Source organism: Procambarus clarkii, chromosome 66, assembly GCF_040958095.1.
Source record: "Procambarus clarkii isolate CNS0578487 chromosome 66, FALCON_Pclarkii_2.0, whole genome shotgun sequence".
In the NCBI taxonomy this organism is placed as follows: domain Eukaryota; kingdom Metazoa; phylum Arthropoda; class Malacostraca; order Decapoda; family Cambaridae; genus Procambarus; species Procambarus clarkii.
In genome coordinates this window covers 23,954,679-23,967,628 of record NC_091215.1, presented here as the reverse complement: position 1 = coordinate 23,967,628, position 12,950 = coordinate 23,954,679, and positions in this window count along the sequence as shown.

Sequence of the window (12,950 nt, the reverse complement as noted above, 5' to 3'; positions counted from 1 at the left end):
CTATTAATAAGCTGTATGACAATGCCTTTGAGATCTTAACACTTTCGCTCACCCCGCACGCCACCCCTCAATAGTGCGATATGGGACCCAGGGTGTCACGGGAGCGCGCGTAAATTCTGAAAAGTGTATACTCTTTTCAACTTTGTCACCTTAATTCTCGTCCTACGAGATTAAATTTGGTATCATTGTGTTCGCAATAGAATTCTCTACAGCACTAAATGCATATAAACTCCAAAAGCCCAGCTAATTACCCGCAGCAAACAGAGAAAGTGCGAACGAGTTACCCAGGAGCGCGCAAACGCGATAAAATGTTTTCACTATTTTCACTCTGGTCACCTCAATTTTTGTCCTAGGTCTTTCATTTTGGTCTCAATGGGTTTGCAATAGAATTCTCTAGAGGAACATTAGCATATAAAATATAAAACCTGGTCACGCTCCAACCGCCGACGAGTTGAAGACGGGCCACGCGTTAGCCGGGAGTGAGCGCTCAGACGCCTTCCAGCTACACTCCCAATTCCCTCCCTTTTCAAGCCTTTCTTTCGCAATTTTCTTCCTGGAAGGACCTTGTTCATGATCACTATCCATCGTGGTGTAAGGGTAGATAGTTTCTAAAGCCGCAGTAAGAAATATAGCCACGGAAAACAGCCGAAATGTTCACACGTTTGAGATGCGAGGGGAGGCGACATTGGTCACAACAGTGGAGCGAAAACAATGGGCCCACGGCGTGTGCCAAGCCACCTGAGGGCCACGAGGCTCGACAAAGAAAATGGGAAGACATCGGCGCACATTTTAAAACTAGTCCCAAAAAAATCGGATAAAAACCTGATTTTTGGCGATTATTTAAAGTGGATGACGCAATGCTGTGTCTTCCCCGGTATTACCGCCAGTAAACGGATGACGCAATGCTGCGTCATGCCCGGGCGAAAGTGTTAAGCTGGAACTTTAAACATTCATGTCTTTTAAGAGATTTAGAGAAACAGAGAGGGAGGGTTTGGCCAGGCAGACTATGTTATCAACCGGCAAATGACCTCGATTCTCAGCAGTAGGTCCTGGGTTCAAATCCCAGCCAGAGCAGAAACACATTTGGCAGCATTTTCTTTCATCTTATGCCTCTGTTTGCCTAACATTAAATAAATACCTGGTAATTTAAGTTTCTGAATGCTGCATCCTGGGACAAAACCCAGGGAGGACTGACTGGGAACTAATCCATAACTAGTTGCTAATTTTCACCCAGCAGTAATTGAAACCTTAGGCGTAAAATTGATTGGTGTGTCATGTTCCAGGGAAAACTAGTAGGGTAAGGCTTACCATGTGCTATGGGAAGGGAAAGCTCTCGACCTGCTAATGGGAGCCAGGTGTCTACTTTTGTACTCACCTGTGTAAAAAGAGAGAGAGAGAAATAGTGTGATGGAGCGAGGGTAAGAGTGAGAGTGCGGGTTCCTGAACTTGCTGGGCTTGCATCATGTCTATCTTTGAAAGTGGGTGGAGTGTGCCTCCTTGATCTCACTTCTTAGTGAATTCCACTTGTTCAGTTCTCTGACACAAGTCTTCAAGTTTTGGGTGGTTGCTTCAACCATTGGCAGGTGGTTGGTCAGGATGATGATTTTTTTTTTTTTTTTGAGATAGAGAGACAGAAAGAGGATGTGCATGGATTTTTTTATTGACAGGTTTCTGACTTTCTGTTTGGGTGGGTAGACAAATAGTTAGCAAATTGCATGACTGCCAGGCAGGCTGGCTGGTTTAGGCCAAATTTATGACAATACATGATGTATTATTAGATCCTTCTAGATCCCCCTCTTTTGAATTCTTTAAGATTGTGCAGTCCATTCCTCCTCCTCCTCCTCCAAGATGACTCTGCAGTCCATGACTCCTGCCATAGTCCTGCAAATGGGTGGTCAGGCTGGGTGGGTCTTTTCCAGGTTTGGCATGCCAGGTGGTTTGGGAGGGAGGGCTGGCTTCTGGGTTTGGTGAATGGATACGAGGCAGGTTTGTTGATGACGAAATATGAGTAATAGATGCCTCCATTTCCTCCTCCTCCCCTTGTCCCTTCCAAGATGATGCCCAAGTCTCTTAATCCATGGACTAGTTTTTAATCAAATATACTGTACAGTATCCATTATTAAAGTACAACACAGAGTTAAATTAAGTAAAAAAATATATGACATCCAAACCTGGCTTTGAGCTATAAACACTGGCTTTTGGCTCTCACACTTTAGTTAAGAGTAACAAGGGTAGGCTGGTACTCACCAAGAGTCAAGGTGGTAGGCTGCAGTAATTTGCTGTTGTAAAGGAGTTAGGCTGAGATTCTTTACTGAATTCACACTTCCTGTGTATTTTTACAATCTTAATGCCATGACATCTCTTAAAGTGCCTTAGCTGCCCATTTTATACAGATGCTGCATTGCTTTATTACTTTCACTTTGAACATAAGACACAAAAACCTTATGTTAGCCCTTAAATGATAAAATGTTGTTGTCTTGTTTACTTATAAATGCCTTTCTTCTTAATTATATATAACTCAACTTTTGCTCCAAAATTAATCTTGTCCTTGGTGCTAGCAGAAACCTTCATTAATACATTTCGCTGTATTTTAAGCAGATGCGATGGCAAAAAGTTAGTACTGCACTGTATTTTCAATGCATTATGAAGTTTTGATGCCTGCGTTAACTTAAAAAATCATATACTTGGTTGGTGGTGCCTCCAATGGCGAGCCTGGGAAACATAACCTCTTTTCCACCTGTTTGAACAGGCAAAGGTTGGAAAGAGGCATGGTGTCTGTATATATTATATAGATTTATGCAGTACAGTATTTGTTTTACATCATACTTGGCTATTGTCTCTCAGTATTAATAACAGGGATTGGGTTTTATCGAAGAACATGCTGAACTCTTACACTGTATAAACTCCACCCAGGCACATAACCACATTTGTGCTTAAGTAGCAATCCTTATCTATACTGCAAGGCCTCCTTATTTATATAATGTTTTACTCATTCTCACCATAATTCTCTTACACTTTCATATTTGTTCCTGGCATTCTTCATTTTTCTCTTGCATGTACTTTATAGTTACTGTATATTTAGCCATAAGAGCATTATTTTCTTGGGGAGGGGGTAGCCCCTCGGTGGCTACCTGAGTTCACCTTCTTGAGATGGTTTCCCACTACTAAGTCTCATCAGTCGCAAGAGCCCTGTTTAGCCTACGGGGGACCAGAGCCAGAAGCTGGTCCCCTTACAGAGGTAAAGGGACTATTATTGCCACAACACAGGGAAAGCAACCACAAAGTCAGAGAAGCTTTACAGACAACAGCTACATTCATAGAAAACAAATCACTGGAATGACCAAACGACTGCAAAACCTTTCAGGAGAAATGAGCAAATCACTCTTGTGAACACAAACCATTAGTACTGATAACTATCACCAGACTGCTCAGAGCCTCAGCCCACATTTGCTCCAACCCTTAGTTCTGTCACTGATGCAGCATTGCTTACACTGTGTAGTTATGCTCCCTGGGTCACCTCGCATGGTGGCTAGTCCCTCTGCTTCTCAGCTAAGTGTCGGCCACCCTCTGGATATAGTCCTGTGGGGGCCATTTTTGCTGTGTTTTGTTCTTAATGTTTTAGTATTTGCTTCATGTGCATGTTTTACTCCTGGCTTATTGTGTGGACTTGGTTTGTTTTCCGCATCAAGCTGCCTGCGCTCATGGCTCTCTTCCCTGGGTACTCATTTGCACTGTTCCTGCACTGACAGGAACAGTGCAGAAACATTGTCTGAGGCCCATAACTCTTCTGCTCTCTTGATTTGTTCTGATGTTCCCTTCGTCCCCCTACTTTTTCCATCGCCTCTCCAATGTTCTGCTGCCAGTGTCTTTGTGCATAAATGGTACACGGTTTGTTTCATTTATCTCCCCCCAAATGTCCCGCTTTCTCTTCCCGATCTTAAACACCTACTGGACTTCTTGCCAGAGCATGTGCTCCTGCAGGATGATTTCAATTGTTGACATACCCTCTGGGGTGATGTTCTGACAAACACCTGGGATCTGGTGGCATTCATTATGAGATGCTTTGCCATCTCGCTCCGTGCACATCTCAGTATTTACTGAGTTTGTATAATTGGGTTTGGGAATCGTTGTCAGTCCCTGAGAACTAGCTCGATGCTGTTGTCCTTCCTGTTCAGAAACCAGGGTCTCTTGGGATATCCCCTAAGGACTTCGCCCTATTGCCCTCACGAGTTGTGTCCGCAAACTCTTTGAACGTATGGTTAACGTTCGTCTGATATGGCTCTTGGAGCACTATCACCACTTCTCCCCTTCTCAATTTGGTTTTCACAAGTGCCGCAGCACAACAGATGTCCTGGTGAACTTGGAGGTCTATATTCGTACTGTTTTTGCTGCAAAGACCTCCGTTGTTGCCTTCCTTTTTTGACCTGGAAAAGGCTTATGACACCACCTGGAGATATGATATTCTGTCCCAACTTCATTCTTTTGGCCATCATGGTAATCTCCCTCTCTTTCTCCAAAGCTTCCTCTCTCGTCGTTCCTTTTGAGTGAGGCTTGGTACCCCACTCTCTGCCGGTTTTGGCAATATGAGGGTGTACCCCAAGGTAGTGTTCTGAGCACTACTCTTTTTCTAGTCGCCCCCCAATGGTCTTCTTTTCTCCCTTCCTTTTATGTCTTCTCCGCTCTCTATGTCGACGATCTTAACCTCTGCTATCAGGGTGATGATTCTCCTCTCCTTCAACAGCAGCTTCAACTTGTAATTGATGCTGTGTCGTCCTGGGCCACCTGTCATGGCTTCCGATTCTCTGCGTCTAAGACTTGTGTTATGACTTTTACTTGGAAGCATGTCGTTCTCCGTCCCTCTCTGTTGCTCTATGGTCATCCCCTTAAGTACAAAGATTCTGCTAAGCTTTTGGGGTTCATCTTTGACACTCGTTGGTCTTGGTCGCCCCATATTTCTTACCTCCAAGTTGAATGCTCTAAGGCCCTTACCTTCCTTAAGGCTTTGTCCCGTACTTCTTGGGGAGCAGATAGGCGCACACTCCTCATTTTACATTCCTCTCTCGTCCTGTCTAAACTCGATTATGGTTGCCTCTGCTTCTCCTTCTACTCTTCGCCGTCTTGATGCCTTGCACCATACTGGGTTGCGCCTCAGCTCTGCTGCCTTTCGTTCGACTCCCGCCCTCAGCTTGTATGTTGACGCTGGCTTCCTATCTCTCCAAGACCGCCGTGATTGCTACTGTCTTCGCTATCTTGCACGGTCTTGCAACATTCTTCCTCTCGCCTCTGTCGTGCTTTAACTTTTACCTCTCCTGTGGTTCTTGCTCCTTTTCACCACCTCTCTTCTCTCTCTCTCTGTCCGGTTATCGTGCTTGCAGGATTCTTTTTCAGTTCGTATTTCTAATATTTCTTCTTGTATTGTTCCTTCCTTGCCCCCGTGGAGAGTCCCCCTTCCAAAGTTTTGTACATCCTTGATCCGCATCACTAAAGCTTTTACTCCTCCTACGGTTGTGAAATGCCTTTTCCTTGAGCACTTTTCTTTGCACTCCCGCTCTGTTTCCATCTTCACCGAAGGGTCTAAATCTGCGGACGGTGTAGGCTTATCTGTTGTTTTTCCTGACTGCACTTATATGTTTCGCCTACCTCCTGAAACTAGCATCTTCACAGCAGAACTCTATGCTCTTCGTCTCCTGCTTTCTCAGTGTCAATCTTCTTTTATAGGTGTCGTTGACTCTCGTAGTGCCCTTATGGTTCCTGGGTCCTTTAATCCGGTCCATCCAGTGGTCGTTGAGATTCAGCATTGGCTGTTTTTTATTTCCAGTAAGTTTAAGTCAGTTGAGTTTTGCTGGGTTCCTAGCCATATTGGTGTCTCTTTAAATGAGCGTGCAGACACTCCGCTAGGGAAGCTGTCCGCTCTTGTTCCATCTCCTGTAAAGGTATTCCTTATTCCAACTTTTACCCAGTTATTCATTCCTCCATCCTTCTCCTTTGGAAGGCTTGTTGGTCTTCTGTTACTGATAACAAACTGCGTACTCTTAAGTTGTGTGTCCTCATGGCCGTCCTCCTACCACCGTAACCGGCGATGGGAAACGGCTCTGGCAAGGTTGCGTATTGGCCATACTTGCTTAATTCATGGTCACTTAATGGAGCACCGCACTGCTCCTTATTGTCCAAATTGCATTGTTCCTTTTACAGTCGTGCATATCCTTGTTGAATGTCCTGACTTCCGGGACAAGCATGTGTCTTGTTTTCCGATCATCCCCCACGGTCGCTTGTCCCTCGATAGAATTCTTGGTGAATCGGATGCTTTTGATATCGTTTCTGTTTTCGTATTGGCATCCTTGATGATATTTAGTGCCCTCTAATTATTCTGCACATTTGATGGTGCTACATATCCTTCCTGGTTTGGTGCCTTCTTTTGATAATTACTTGCTTATTTAATATAGCATGCTGCAGACACCCTTTATAGGGTGTCTGGTTACATCTGGTCTGGTCTCTATAGTTTCAGGCTTTATTTGGTGTCTTCTTTCAGTGAACATTCCCCAGTGCCTGGGTGTCCTACTTGGCTAACTACCTTCAGGCCCTGGTAATTTCCCTGCGGTTCTTTGGTGTGACTTGTGATGGATGGCCCATCAAATCTGCACTCTCTATGTGCAAGTTTGAAGAGTATTTATCGGTCCTATGAAGAGCAGGGTGCACAAAGAGCTTTCAGGACTGGGCTCTTCATGTATCTTGGCTTCTGGCTTTTGGCTTCTTGGGGGTTTGGTTCTCTGTGTGGTTCCCATCTGGGGTGTGTTCTATCTTCTTGTGGATGGGTATGGTTCGGTCATATTTCCATGGAGTGAGCCATCAAAGATGCATCCGTCCTTTGACTTTGTGAGACATTCAGTCGCCCAGAGGTGGACTTCTTCGCATTCACGTGGAATTAGCATCATCCCTCCTATATGGCTTTGTTCTTGGTCCTTCTCGCATTCACAAAGCTCTCACAGTGAATGCCCTTTGATTGGACTGATGCAGGTGTGGGGGGGGGGTTCATTTACCCTTTTCTCCTGCTTCAGTTGTTGTTCCAGGTGTTTTTCAGTCTGGAGTCATATGGTGAGGAGGAGGATGGCTCACCTGTCTCTTCAAGTTGACAGTATGTTGTTACCTGGCACTCATTTTGCTTCTTTCTACCTCTTATCTTTTTGTTGTGTTAACATTCCAGTGGTCCTGTCTAAATTCTCATGATTGCTTTTAAATTGGGTTTTTGTGCCTACTGCTGTCACCTATTGTTCGCCATTGGCGAAGCCGCTTTGGTGCCATTAAATCAGTGGCACCAAAGGAGAAAATTAGAGCAGGTTAAGCTTTGACTTAAGCTTTGCCCGTTTCTTATTCTTACCATCCTCTTATTCTTACATTCACCCTATTCTTACCTGCTCCCCACCATTTATTCTCATTCTCTTACAATACATATTTTCTTGTATCTATCTCTCTCTCCGGTTACACAACTTGATAATGGTCCTGGACGGACCGAAATGTCTTTGTTCCTTGACTTTCGAAGGTGTGGTTTGGTTGGTCATCATACCTTCAGCTGTGTTATTGTGACTCCTCGTCGACATTGATAATGCATAACAGTGCTGCTAAATAGGTAAGGTCTAACTTTTTCTGAAGGCTGGATGATATTTTACAGTGGACAATACTGTAGGTGCTATCTGGCTTTAGCAAGCAGCTTTTTTATGCTGTACAGTACACATTACATAGGTATGTATAGATTACATTGTGTAGAAAAAACTATTGTTTTTAAACCTTATATAAAGCAGCAGCATGTAGAGGACCAGATTTGATCATGCACAATGAGTCATTGACATTTTTTAAAACTGCTAATTGATCTGCTCGAAGTTGAAGCCAGTGTGTAGGTGTGCAGCTAATTAGTGAAATTATATAGTTGCAGGAGAGAGCGAGTTGAGAAATTTTACCCATATGCTGTACTGATATATATATTTTTTCATTGAAACATATCTATCCCAATCATGAATTATGCCAAGAATGTTTAATGGCACACAAATCTGGGATAGGGATATTAATTGTAGAAGTTTGTAAAAAGCAATTGTAATGAAACTGTGTAATAATATAAGATATAACAGGCAAGTAATATTAAGTACTGGCATATCACTGTTTTCTTTAGTTCTATAGAACTTATGATCAGACTATTGGGTAGTCAGTCTCAATAGCAGTCAATAGACAGCTATTGACTCATTACCCCATTCATCAATCACACTCATGAAAAAGCAGGAAACTCACCCATTACTCAGTTTGTGATATTTGCAGGAAATTTGCCCATTACTCAGTTCATCACATTCATGCACCAGCAGGCAGTTCACCCATTACTCAAGGAATACTGTATGTTATGAACTACTGTATTATTTCCCCAGGCTTACTTACCTGGCAAAGCTATATAGTGCTCATGAATCAGTCCATTCTTGGATATGGCTCTACTACTGTACCACATATCTCCTGTACCACATATCTCCTGTATTTAGAGGGATGTTTGTTGGGATTTTATAACAAATTGGTACTGATATACTCCAGAAACTAATTTAATATGAATTACAATATAAAACTGCTCACTTCTGGGTGATTTATACTCAGGGCTTTTGATTATTGGCCCCATATGATATCCACTTTTTTTGTTATACCATTTTCATTCAGTGTATGTATAGGGTAAAGTGTTATTTGGGAAATATATTGTTAAAGTATATTATTGAATGTGACCAAAAGGGTGAGATCCATGAATCTAGCACAAATCCTTATTTTCCTTCACTTCAAAAGTAAGTTGAAACTTAACTCCAAAGTTCATTTTTACAGTTTTATTTGGCCTTATGCTAAGAGGTATATTTTGTTAACTCTTCTTAACATTGACAATGACACTGTTCAAATGATATATGTACAAAGTTTCTAGCTGCATAATATATATCCAAGGACAAGGTGAAGGTGAAGCACCTCACTTATAGGTCCATTGTGCATGATGGTTGAGGCAGTATGTTGTATGTTCTGTCATGTCCTGGAAGTTGGCAGTGTGTGTGTGTAATATTGCCAACTTCCAGAACACGATGGAATGTACAACATACTGCCCCAACCATCATACAAACAGGAGTGACAAGATACAATAGACCTATAAGTGAGGTGTCTCACTTTCACCTTATCTCCTCAGGTATAAATCATGCAGCAAGAAACTTTGTATATCATTTGAACTGTGTCTTTGTCAATGTTAACTCGTTAACAAAATGCACCTCTTAGCGTCAGGCCAAATAAAACTGTAAAAAATGAATTTTGGAGTTACATTTTTTTTCACTTGACAAATTGAAAAATTAAGTAAAACAGAGAAAATTTGTGCTAGAATCATTGATTTCACCCTTTTGGTCACATTCAGTAATATATGCCTACAGGAAAGACAGCTACCACAATATACTGTGTATATTTCTTATCCACATTCATAAATTTGATACTAATATAAGAGGATTGCCCATACCTATGAGGGTTTTAAACTTGCAAGTTTGGTGGTGTAATAATGTTGTTTCGAGTCTAATGAGTTGTCAATGTTTTCCAGTAGCTATAAAAACTACACTGGAATTAATTTTATTTGTAAACAATGTTATTTTAGTCTGTTTCCTTAATGGGGATTGTATTGTGTACAGTTTTTCACATTATTTTATAGCTTGGGGGGGGGGGGTAGTTGACATGCATTACCTATGTATGAGTAGAGTCGATGCATGAGAAGGAATTCATACAAAAATGTTTGTACTGTAGGATTAAGCTATCAAAATGCACTTTAGTATGTTTTTGTGGTTTACTAATCTTGCCTGAATAAACTGTACATTTTGGGAACAGCATTCCCTTTACATCCAAGTTTTGAATGATAGAGATAGGAAGAAGGGAAGGGGTAGTTGATGCAGGTATTATCCCAGTGTTGAGTTTGCTTATTGGTGTAGTAATTTTTACTGAAAAAAAAAATAAACCTCAAATGCTCATTACTTTAGATATTGTTTTGGGATTATTGATCACATGTATACCATTACTGTGAATCTTTGTATTTCTATGGTAACTTCAGAAATGATGATGTATATATTGAAGATTTGCATTTTTTAAGACAACCAATATTTAAATTTTGGTACTGAAATTTATCAATAAATTTGGCTTGCAAATTTATATATTAGAGTACAGTGGATACAATATTTAGTATGTTTATTTGACAGAGGTATACATCATTATAAAATTAAGTAATTCATGAATCACTTGTTTTCTAGTCATGTTAGTGGTATTATGTATAATGTAGACACTGAAATGTAATGTTAACCACAATTTAAAATATGATGAATCCCTATACAGTATATATTTTATACTCAATACAGTTATCACTCAAAATAACTTTACTGTTATTTCTTTTTAAAATATATTTCTTTTAAGTATTATATTATGCACACTTATAGTTATAGGAGACTTTAATATAGAAACAATTATGTTTTAAATAATTTGATACTGTGAGGCAACTACATTTATTCTTTGTACTGTATTTGCTAAATTATACTTTTATGATCTGTTACAATACCATAAATACTGTAATGATTGTATTTGCATAATTTAAAATAATCCTAATGCAATGTGTAAGAAAGTGTATCCATCATAAATATGTGAAACTTGCATTGATTTTAAAACAGAGTACAGTGGTACCTCGCATAACGATCGCCCCAAAAGACGAACATTTTGGGTAACGAACGGCCCGATCGGCGTCAAATCGTCCCGTATGACGAACGCTGGTTTGAGTAACGTCAACACCACACGGTGGGGTCGCGCTGCTGCTTGCACATTCTTAGACGCCTCCAACGATGCACATAAATTATGTTGTTCTTGTTTAAAGATGCTAATGATGCTGGGATATAAAAGGGTGACTGCTGAGATGTTGCAAAGCATTGACGTTTTTGTAGGAAAAAAGAAATGAAATGTCTGATATACAACAAATGTCAAAAAGGTTCGTTCGGTGTTCGGCAGGTAGGCTGCTCCATTATAACAATCTTTCTTTGTTTCAAATGTGTTCCATTTGTTTTGTATTTGTCATTTACGTCTCAATAATGGAGAAGCCTACCATACATACACTGAATAAACCATTATGACATTTTCCTTTCTTCAAATGTGTTCAATATTTATTTTTCATTTGTCTTATAGCAAAAGGTTCGTTCGGTGGTCGGCAGGTAGGCTGCTCCATGTTTCTTACATACAAAAAACGTAAATAATAAAAAAAATGAAGAATTTTGAAAACCCGTACAAATGTCAAAAAGGTTCGTTCGGTTGTCTACAGGTCAGCTGCTTCATGTTTCTTAAATAAAAAAAAACGAAAAATAAAAGAACTGTTGAAACAATTTGAAAAATGGACAAATGCCATAAAGGTTCGTTCAGTGTTTGTCGGGTAGGCTGCTTCATTATTGAGACGTAAGTGACAAATACAAAACAAATGAAACACATTTGAAACAAAGAAAGATTGTCATAATGGAGCAGCCTACCCAACAAACACTGAACGAACCTTTTGCTATAATGAATATGAAAGACAAGGGCTGCTGGCTGGGTTAGTACTGCGTGAGCAACCATTTGTAGCACACGTGCCTCTGGCTCTCAAACACCTGTCCCACACGGTGTTGAAAGACTGCGCTCAGTCGGTGAAATTCAGGCCCTATTGTTTGAAGAACATAAGGGTCATAACATTGGTGAAGCTAGGCGCAATAAGGGCTTAACACAACGGTCGGATGCCAGTAATACAGCACCTATGAGAATGATACAGCGAGCGTATCCAGGTGTAGCTCTGAGCCCCACCCTTGCCATCTCGAATTTATATAGATGATACATAGATGAATCGTTTTCTGCGTTCAGTGACGATGCATCTGATACAAGTAGCATAGATGAAGTGTTAGCGGCTTCCATGGTGGTGGTGTTCATTGATATTTTCAAGAATACCTGAATCTCTTCCTAACTGATGGGCACTCTTTGAGGCTAGCTGAATCTCTTCCTGACTGATGGACACTCTTTGAGGCTGAATCTCTTCCTGACTGATGGACACTCTTTGAGGCTAGCTGAATCTCGTCCTGACTGATGGACACTCTTTGAGGCTAGCTGAATCTCTTCCTGACTGATGGACACTCTTTGAGGCTAGCTGAATCTCTTCCTGTGTGGGACCTTACAAAGCGATCTTTTCAAGACAAATACCTTACAAATTGAGCTTTTCCTAAAATCGTTTCAATACTACCTTATGCTTTACAAGCTTGGCTACATACCACCTACAAGTACTAAAGCGAAGGGTGCACGCGAGTGCGTTATTTGCAAGCACACAAAACGATAGGCACAGCTATATATTACCGAGATACATTTATCTGCAACAGTGTTATTAGTGACAGAGATGACTACTGTGAATATACTTTTGCTCAGTTTACAATTAAATCCCTTAAATCCTCTTTGACTATTGGAGCCATCTATAGATTTCCCAATACTAACATAGCTTCTTTCTCAGACAACCTAAGGAATCTTATTCCTTAGGTCTCCTCATCATTCTGGGAGGAGACTTTAATATTGACCTGGGTCAACAAAATTGCTCTCAAGTTGACTATTTTCTTAACAGCATGAACTCCTGTATGCTAATCCCCACAATCACCAAACCTACCCGAGTCACTCAAACATCAGCCACTACCTTGGACCACATATGGACAAACATAACAGCTCCCCTTGTATCTGGTATAATCTACGACAGAACAACTGACCACTATCCTACCTTTCTCATAGCGAACATGGACATAACACCACCAAAAAGCAAGAAACTTTCATTTAGGCTACACAGTGAATCAGCTTTAGACAATCTTACAGAGGCACTTCACAATATTAACTGGGATTCTGAATTCAATAATACCCATGATATAAATTCATTAGCTAACCTC